Raw genomic sequence first — 8272 nt, 5'->3', positions numbered from 1 at the left:
CAGCTGGGATACCTTCCTTTTATTCAACTTGCCACCAGGAACAGGCTGCACAGCCTCTGGGAAGAGCTAGTGTGGGGATTTCTTATGGAGAAGTTGGAGCTGAAGCCACCAAGCCATGCCTCTGGGCACTCACATCATCTTCTCACCACACCACTTTCTCTCCTGCCTTTTGTCTTCCTCTGGCAACTCAGCTGGTGCCTTAAGCCACAACACAGTGAAATCTTCAGGGGTACAGATTCTGTATTTTGAGATGACAGAGCATTAATTGGGACTGTGGCTGGGGCCTCGTCCTGTGCTATATTATAAAGGATGAAACAGAAAAGGTGAACTGTTCTGCACTTGGCTCTGCTGGCTTTGTTACAATGTCTGTCAATGTTCATCTGCCTTTTTAATTCATCTCTTTGCTCTAGCTACAGGAGAGCTTCAGGAGCCAGTGCTCAGAATGAAAGACAGGGTGAATCCAGACCCTTTCAGTTTGAGATTTGCGCATCATTTCCACCCCCTTTTTAGGGATTAGATTTTGTACACCCACCTCAGACAATTAATTATGCCATGCAAAACTTACCCAAATTAGCTCTGCTGATTTCCAAAGTTTGCTCACCATCCCAGCAACTCGGGGGGGTACAAATCTCCTCTCTCAGACCCACTGGCACCTCATGGAATTGGCGTGGCTTGGCGATTTTATCCCTCTCCTGTTGGATGTGATGGTGAGCCCAGCTCACCTCTGCCATTTGGAATGGCTTTCACTGCTGGTTTTTTCCAGGAAACAGAAATCACAATTGCTTTGGAACAAAGCAGGAATTTTATTTTTTTCTTCTTCATACATAATAAAATCATAACTGTTGCTATAAACCTCACACTCAACTTTTTCCACCTGGACTATTGACTGTGCCGCTGCCATGACAGCTGAGAAATGACGGTCCCTTCTACCTGGCCCGTTTATTTCCCCGACGGAGGCTCCCACAGGCTCGCCGCAGTGGCAGACACCCACATGATTCACCAGGGACTGTTTGCCTTGGCCTGGAGGTTCTCCACGCGGGGAATGGGATTTCCATTCCCCGACGTTTCCCTTGGTCGGCGTCCCTGGAAGGGAGCGCGGGCCCGGCCCGGGGAGCACGGCGTTGGCGGGAAGGATGCCGCCGGCCCGGTGCTGAGCTTCCAGACCAAAACCACATCGCCTTCCTCTAGCGGGGACCTCACGGTCGCCTCCTGCGGGGAGAGCCCCCTCGGCCGGGGCAGGCACTCCTCTTCGGGACTGGAGGAGCTCCCCCCCCCGCCCCCGCCGCCGCCCTCTCGCAGCGCTGGGTCAGGTCTGACAGGGAGCAACCGGCAGCGGGGCCGAGGTGCGCGGCGGGCGCGGGGCAGCGGGGCCGAGACTGGGCCACCGCAGCCGGGAGCCCGGAGGGGCGGGAGGGAGCGGGATCGGCAACCCGCGTCCCTGATGGGTCTGACGGGAGAGAGCGGGTCCCGCGTCCCTCGGGGGGCAGGCGGGAAGGCGTGGGGCCGACGGCCCGTGTTCCGTGAGGGCCGTCGATCACGTTTCTCCCTCACGGCAGGCGGGAGGGAGCGGGAGGACAGCCCGCGTCCCTCCCGCGGGACAGGCGGGAAGGAGCGGAACCGCGTCCCTGACGGCGGAGGCGGTTGAGGAGAGAGGGGCCCGGCCACCCGCGGCTGCCTCCCGGGGCTGCGAGGGGAAGAGCCGGCTCTGGAGGACTGGGCAAGGAGGCCGGTGTCTCCCTAGCGGGACTCCCCCATTCCCTGCTCTCAGTACGGCTGAGCCGGGCCATGGCCGCTCGGGGACGGGGCTGGCGACAGGCAATAGCTCTCCGCAGCCCGCGGCGCTCCCGGGGGGGCGGGAGGGGGAGCGCCGTCCGGGGCCGCGCCGAGGGGGGAGGAGGCGCTCCCGCGCTCGCTCCCGGCCGCCGCCGCTGCCCGCCGCCGAGCGGAGCGGCCCCGCCAGCCCCTCAGGTAAGCCCGGCTGTGCCGCCCGCGTTGCCCTGCCCTGCCCTGCCCCGCCTCGCCTCGCCTCTCCCGCCCGTCAGGCGGGTCCGCGGCGCACTGCTCGGGGCATCGGTAACCCCGCTGCCTCCCGCGCCGCCCGGCGGGGCTTGGCATCGCTGACACCTCCGGGGCACGGCACAGCCTGCGGTCACCCCCGCCCAAGGGCTCCGGCTCGGCGGAGGGGCAGTCCTAGCCCGCGGCGGCGGTGCCCCGGGGGCCCCTCCGGGTGACGGGGCAGCCGGGGGGCGCTCCGCGGCCGGCGAGGGCCTGGCGGGGAGCGGGAGGCCGAGGCAAAGGGCCGCGGCGGGGTCCGGGGTGGGTTAGATGCTCGCTTGCTGGGTCCTGCTGGAGTGGTTTGCTGCTCGTGTTTCAGCTGCGGGAGAGCTGTTTCCCTTTCCTTCCTGCTGCATGGGTCTGAGCAAACTCCCCATATCGCTTCTTCCCCGTGCATGCTTCGGTAACTCATTTAAGAGCGTATGCGCTATAAGGAAAAAAAACCCACTACATTTTAAAGTCACGGCTTATCCCCGTGCGGTGGGTGCAGCCCTGCAGGTAGCTCTGCGCTGGAGCAGTCACCTCTGACATGCGGCCTGGGAGCTGCCCGGGTTTCCTGAGAGAACTGCATTTGCTGGAGATGGAAGGAGTGGAGAACGGTTTGGTGCATGTAATATACTTACCCTGGAAACCCAACCTAGATGGTGCTCTTTAATCTTATAAAAATTGTGGAATCTTTAATGACCACATATTCCTGTCTCAGAAGACAGTTCTTTCCATGTCAGACTGGCCGCTGTCACTGCCTAACTGTGGGTTAGTGTTGACTGAGAGGGGAGAATGCAACCTACCGATTTATGTAATACTTTCTAAATGCTTGGGTTTTCTTTTGGGGCCATCACTCAAGGGGTGATCCTGACTGAGATCTGAAAAGGGGACATGCTGTGTTAACATGTTATAGCTGTGGTACTGTCGGGCAGCTGACTACTTCAGAAAAAATTATCATGCTAAATCTCATCATAAATTCTCCTTAAATCAAGAGCTTAATAAGATACACATATGGCTTTTCCATAAAAACCTACAAAATCTACAAAATAAATTTTGAATTATATACTTTTCATATAGATGTGTCAGCTTTAAGCACTAGATTTTTTAAACTTTTCCTCGTGTACTGACATCACTATGATTATAACTATATTCATCAAATTAAATTTATTTTATATCCTAAGAAAATGTAGCACTCAGTTACACAAGGCTGCAGCTAAGATCCTCAACCTTGCACTCAATATTAACAGCTAATTACTTTACGTGAGTCTTTCCATTGACTTCGCTGGGATTTCTCATGAACAAACTAACGTGCAGTATAGTACTTATGAGCTGAGACCCTGGGACCCAGCTGTAACAGTAAAAGATGTTTTAGTCAGTCCAGGCAAGCTAGGGAAATGCTAATCAGATCTGAATACTTCCCCATGACTTATAAACTATCTCCATGGGAGGGTAACAGACTAAGCACTGCTATATAATTATAATCTGGACATCATTAACAAGCTCCTTTTATATAGTGTACTCCTTGTTAGACTGTTTTCATTACTAGCAAGGAGGATCTGGAATGGAGTGGTTTTAATCCCAAAATGATTGTTTTATGCTGGTGCTGGTACTAGGGACAGTGTGGGTTTGCAAATAAATTTCAGAACTACTGTATCCTTTTTTTTTTTTTTAAAAAAGGCACCTTTCTGTTTGCAATTAACAGTTTTATTATGGTTTGTGACTGTACTTCATGAAGACAAAACTAAGCAGCCCACATATGTATTATATGTCATATAATATATGCTTTCATATAAATACCTACTCTTCATGGTAAAAGTGAAGTTTCTTAGTTTTCCCATGCTACTTTTCTGGGAACTTTCTGGAAACTCTGATGTCTAGATCAGTTTCAGAACCAGAAAGTGCAAATGAGTCTTCCCCAAAAGAAGAAGATAATGAAAAGGTCTATTGTCCAACTGGCAACTGAAGAAAATCATAACATGGAGATTGATGCTGTCATAAAATAAGAATTCCACTGCTAAAGCTTGCTGTCTGACCACTGGAAACTATGTGGAGTAAACCATACTATGGGTGCACTGTTCTACAGCATCGCTGCTACCTTTTATATGGCAAGTTTCTGAAATTACTGAAATGGTTGTCCACTTCAGTTCTGAGCAGGGGTTGGACCTGATGACCTACAGAGTTCTTCCTATCCTAAATTATTCTATTTTTAGTTTTACAACAGTGATATCAGGAAGTCTATATGTGATTTAGATAAATGACTTAAAAATAACTAATAGATCCCTTAATGTTTTTTATTTCATTAGAGTTGTAGAAAATTAAATTATACATGTAGTACATATACTCTAAGCCCTTCTTTAGATAACTGAGTCCACTGTGTGAAAGTCCTACTATGGTATTTACACCTAACAATAAAATTTAATGCTGATCTTTGCTCTTTCTGATAAGCTGTATGTTTTGGGGTGTATACTTATCGAGACACATGTGTGCTTATCTGACTTCTGTGCTTGGATAGGCAAGTTGTTCTTCCCTCATCCCCAATACTCCTCTGGTGGCTTCCAGAATGCAGTTGCCCTCCTGTATCCTGTAGCACCTTCAGCTACACTCTGCATATGGGTACTTGGGTACAGTGTTGCGTTTGCGGGAATATTTGGCTACCAAAGATCATTCACCTCCCTTCTAGGAACTGCTCTATGGTGCATTTTGGGTCTTCCCTTTACTGTTTCAAAATCTAAGTTAATTTAGTCCACTGTCACATTTGATTTTGTTAGTCCAGGATACAACTCAGTTGTGCACATTTGTAGCAGCAGTCAGAATAATTAGATACTGGTGGAGTTTTTTTCAGCTGCAGCCCACATGCTATACAAGGCAGGGAGATCTCTCAGAACAGAGAGCACTGGAATATCCTTTTAGCTGCTGAGGCAGGGATACGTGCAGGATAAGGAGGACCATATGAAAACACGGGAAACAAAGCCGGAAGACTTTGTGAATCTGTGGTTATCATCCTGTCCCCATCACTATGCAGCCATGTCTGGAACAGGTAAATTGCCATCAGATCCTACGATCGTGCCCTTCTGCAGACACAAAACAACAACGTGTGGCCATAAAACTTCCTGTCAGGAAGTAAACCTTCACGGACCCACGCAGAGAATTTGTCCCAGTCTTGTCCCTTGTCGCAGAAAATCCAGTGCGTCATTTGGTGGAACAGGATGACAGTAGAGCAATCCTTTGTAAGGATGAAGGCAAGATGATCTTTCTTGCTGATGTGCTAAATATCATCCTCCTGATTGTGGCCACACAATCCAGCTGCCCCCACACACCACCTGCAAAGCTAGGGACAGGCATCTTATGATGTTGGACTCTGTAGGGCTCTGTAGCTAGTTTTCAGAACTGGAAAATGCCTGTGTCAGCAACTGGTGCAGAAAGACGGAGGAAATTATTGATAAGTCTGTGTCCTGACACCCATGCCACACAAATTATTTTAATGAATAATGGACTAGTAGTGCATGTGCTGGCTTGTGGATAGTGAAGTACCTTGGAACATGTTGTAAATGATAGTTAACAGGGCTTTACAGTACCTGCTGTCCTTAATTATTTTAATTTCTGAGATGATGGGATTGAGAATGAGAGATTTTGTGGCTTTCATGTAATAAGAGCTCATTGGTATTCCAAGTAACTCAGTATGCTTGCTAACTTGGAGACACAGGCTCTGATGTTATTGATTATATGGAACGCTTGCAGTTCCTTTAACTTCAGTAAAAGTTTTTTATTTGATCTCAGTTTCTTGTTATCTTAAAACTGGGTAGATAATAAGGAGTGCTGCAAGAACTTCAGAATGTTTACCCTTTTACGCACTCATGTTTTTACAACTTAAAAACACTGAAGTTAGATCTGCTGGCAGCTTAATTAAAGTAAATGGCTGTCTCTTAACTATCAAACAAGGAAAGCCGAAGGCAGCCTCCCTAGTAGTAATAACTGCTGCCTCTGGTGCTTTTTTGTCTTCCCTTCCAATCTATGATGAGAAATTAAATAGGATTCAAGAGCGGGGATATTATCTGCAGTTATTAAACTGGTGTCGATGTTGCATGTAGCTGCTGAGAATTTCCCCTTCTGTGCATTGTGCCAGTGTTGGTGGCAGCTGGAGAAGGTGGAGAGGTAGGGGTTTGTGGAGTTCATGTTTCTGATTTAGCCTTGGAAGGGAACTTCTGCAGGATGAGGAAGGAGAACATCCAGAGGGGCAGGAAGCATGACTTGAAACATGTTACTACCTCAGTTTTCCAATTTCTTTTTCAGCATGATCTGCACAGCAAAACCAGGTATATTTTTAAGGTACCTGAATGAAAAAAAAGGTGGCCTTCAAGGCCAGTGGAAGGGTTTCTCGATTCTGTGTGAAAGAAATTTCCCTGAAGTGGGGTAAGAGGTGGAAAGACACTGACTTCAGCATGAGCCACAGAGCATCTCTTCTCCCTTGACATTATTTAAGAGTTATCACAGTGAAGAGGACAAATCTTAATAACATGCACTATGCAGTGGAGAAGGTCATTGATTTATCACCACTGACACTAAATATTCAGTAGTGTCTCTGTCCAAAACAGCCATCAATCCCTTATGAGGAGACTTCCATGGAAAGATATTTGGAAGGGTAGAAACAGGCCTGTGGTGTTTGAGTGCTGTCCAGCAAAAGAAATAGGTGTTTTAAAGATGAAGTCCCAATTTAATTTTTCAGTATCTTTTCTCTATAGTTCATGAAAATTAAAAATCCATAAGAATGCATCAGAAAAATTATTCTGTTGCATGGATATACGGCTAAGCAAGCACAGGTAAAATTGGTAAGAAAACACCATAGAAATATTTAGCTCTTGATTAGCAGCCATTTAGGGAGCAAGGGAAGCCTGAAAAGAACAAGAGAGCCTGTCTGTTTACTTGCCATCTTCTAGAAGAATCTCCTCCTTTATACCAAACTTCTTCAAGACAGCTGTAGTTACCGCAAGCACGCCTCACCAGATTGTACCTCTGTGAGCAGCAGTTGCCTCTTCTCTGATAGGAGCTTCTTTGCCTGTGCAGCAGACAAGTGTGCTGCACTGATTGTTCCAAGGTTGCTGTGAAAGCCCTGCATAGGACCATCTTCTTCCTCTCTCTATGGGTGGAAGAATCATAGAATCATAGAATCATAAATGGTTTGGGTTGGAAGGGACCTTAAAGATCATCCAGTTCCAACCCCCCTGCTACGGGCAGGGACACCCTCCACTAGACCAGGTTGCCCAAAGCCCCATCCAACCTGGTCTTAAACACTTCCAGGGATGGGGTATCCACAACCTCTCTGGGCAACCTGTTCCAGTGCCTCACCAGGAGCAGAATGGAGCAGGGGAAGGTGGTGTATCTGGTGCTCAACCTGGTTGAGCCCCATGGATTGCCACGCATCCTCTTGGTGTCTTTTGCTTTTGAGGTATTTGGGATGTTTGTTATACAGTGACTTGGTCTTGGGTCTGCCCAGGGGAGCTGGCTGAATGCTGCTGCTGCGACAGCTGGAATCCAAGTGCTTGAAACATATTTTCCAGGTAGCCACAAAAGTATGTGTTTGTAAGTTTGGTACTTTGGGAATGTGTTCTCAGCTGGTAGAGCAGGGGTTAGCCAGCAATGTGAAGCTACAAGGGGCTGTGCCAGCAGCCTGGCTTAGCCTGCTGGGAAAATGAGGTGCTAAATACCAAATGTGGTGCAATAAACACCATCCAGCTTCTACAGTGAAGACAGGGGACCTTACAGAAGACCCAGAAAATAAACAGAGAACTGTGGGAGAACAGTATGCGGAGAAGACGTGCAACCACAATACAAACTGGTCATGTAAAAATGCAAGCAGTAGTGGACACAAATATGTACTTGGAACTAGAGCAGAGCACACAAGTCCAGACTGTCATCACCTCAGGAAAGCAGCACAGAAGCTTTCGGTGTCGATGAGAGAGTGACAACAGGCTTGGGTCAGTGGCATCTGTTACCTCATACGCAGCCTTTGGCTTTGGGAACTTGTTTTTTTCTCATTGAAAATGGATGCAATTTCACTTTAATCTTTATTTTAGATTATCTTATATATCAAAATTTTTAAGACAAGGCAACTAAAGCTCTCCTCTGTTAAGCATTGCTTTCTTTTGAAACAGTATTTTAAAACACTGTTTGTGAGGGTAGGGAAAGTGTTGATAATAGATCTTTTTTTTAACAAGAATTGGATCGTTTTTGGTGG

The 8272-nt window shown here is 47.9% G+C and overlaps 1 protein-coding gene across 6 annotated transcripts in view; it reads left to right on the top strand.

The window, feature by feature from the left end:
* The first annotated feature begins 1119 nt into the window (after nucleotides 1-1119).
* MATN2 (matrilin 2) overlaps nucleotides 1120-8272 on the top strand; it is a 74393-nt gene continuing 67240 nt past the window's right edge. For 3 of the 6 annotated variants that reach the window (XM_075743641.1, XM_075743639.1, XM_075743643.1), the window contains exon 1: nucleotides 1500-1968. The gene's annotated coding sequence lies outside the window, so the exon portion shown is untranslated. Of the gene's footprint in view, nucleotides 1344-1496; nucleotides 1969-8272 lie in introns of those variants that run through there. The other 3 variants (XM_075743640.1, XM_075743642.1, XM_075743644.1) reach the window with 3 other exon arrangements.

The sequence above is a fragment of the Balearica regulorum genome, chromosome 2 (assembly GCF_011004875.1).
Source record: "Balearica regulorum gibbericeps isolate bBalReg1 chromosome 2, bBalReg1.pri, whole genome shotgun sequence".
Classification (NCBI taxonomy): Eukaryota; Metazoa; Chordata; class Aves; order Gruiformes; family Gruidae; genus Balearica; species Balearica regulorum.
Note: the sequence above shows the minus strand (reverse complement) of the source record. Positions and strands in the feature narration are given on the sequence as shown.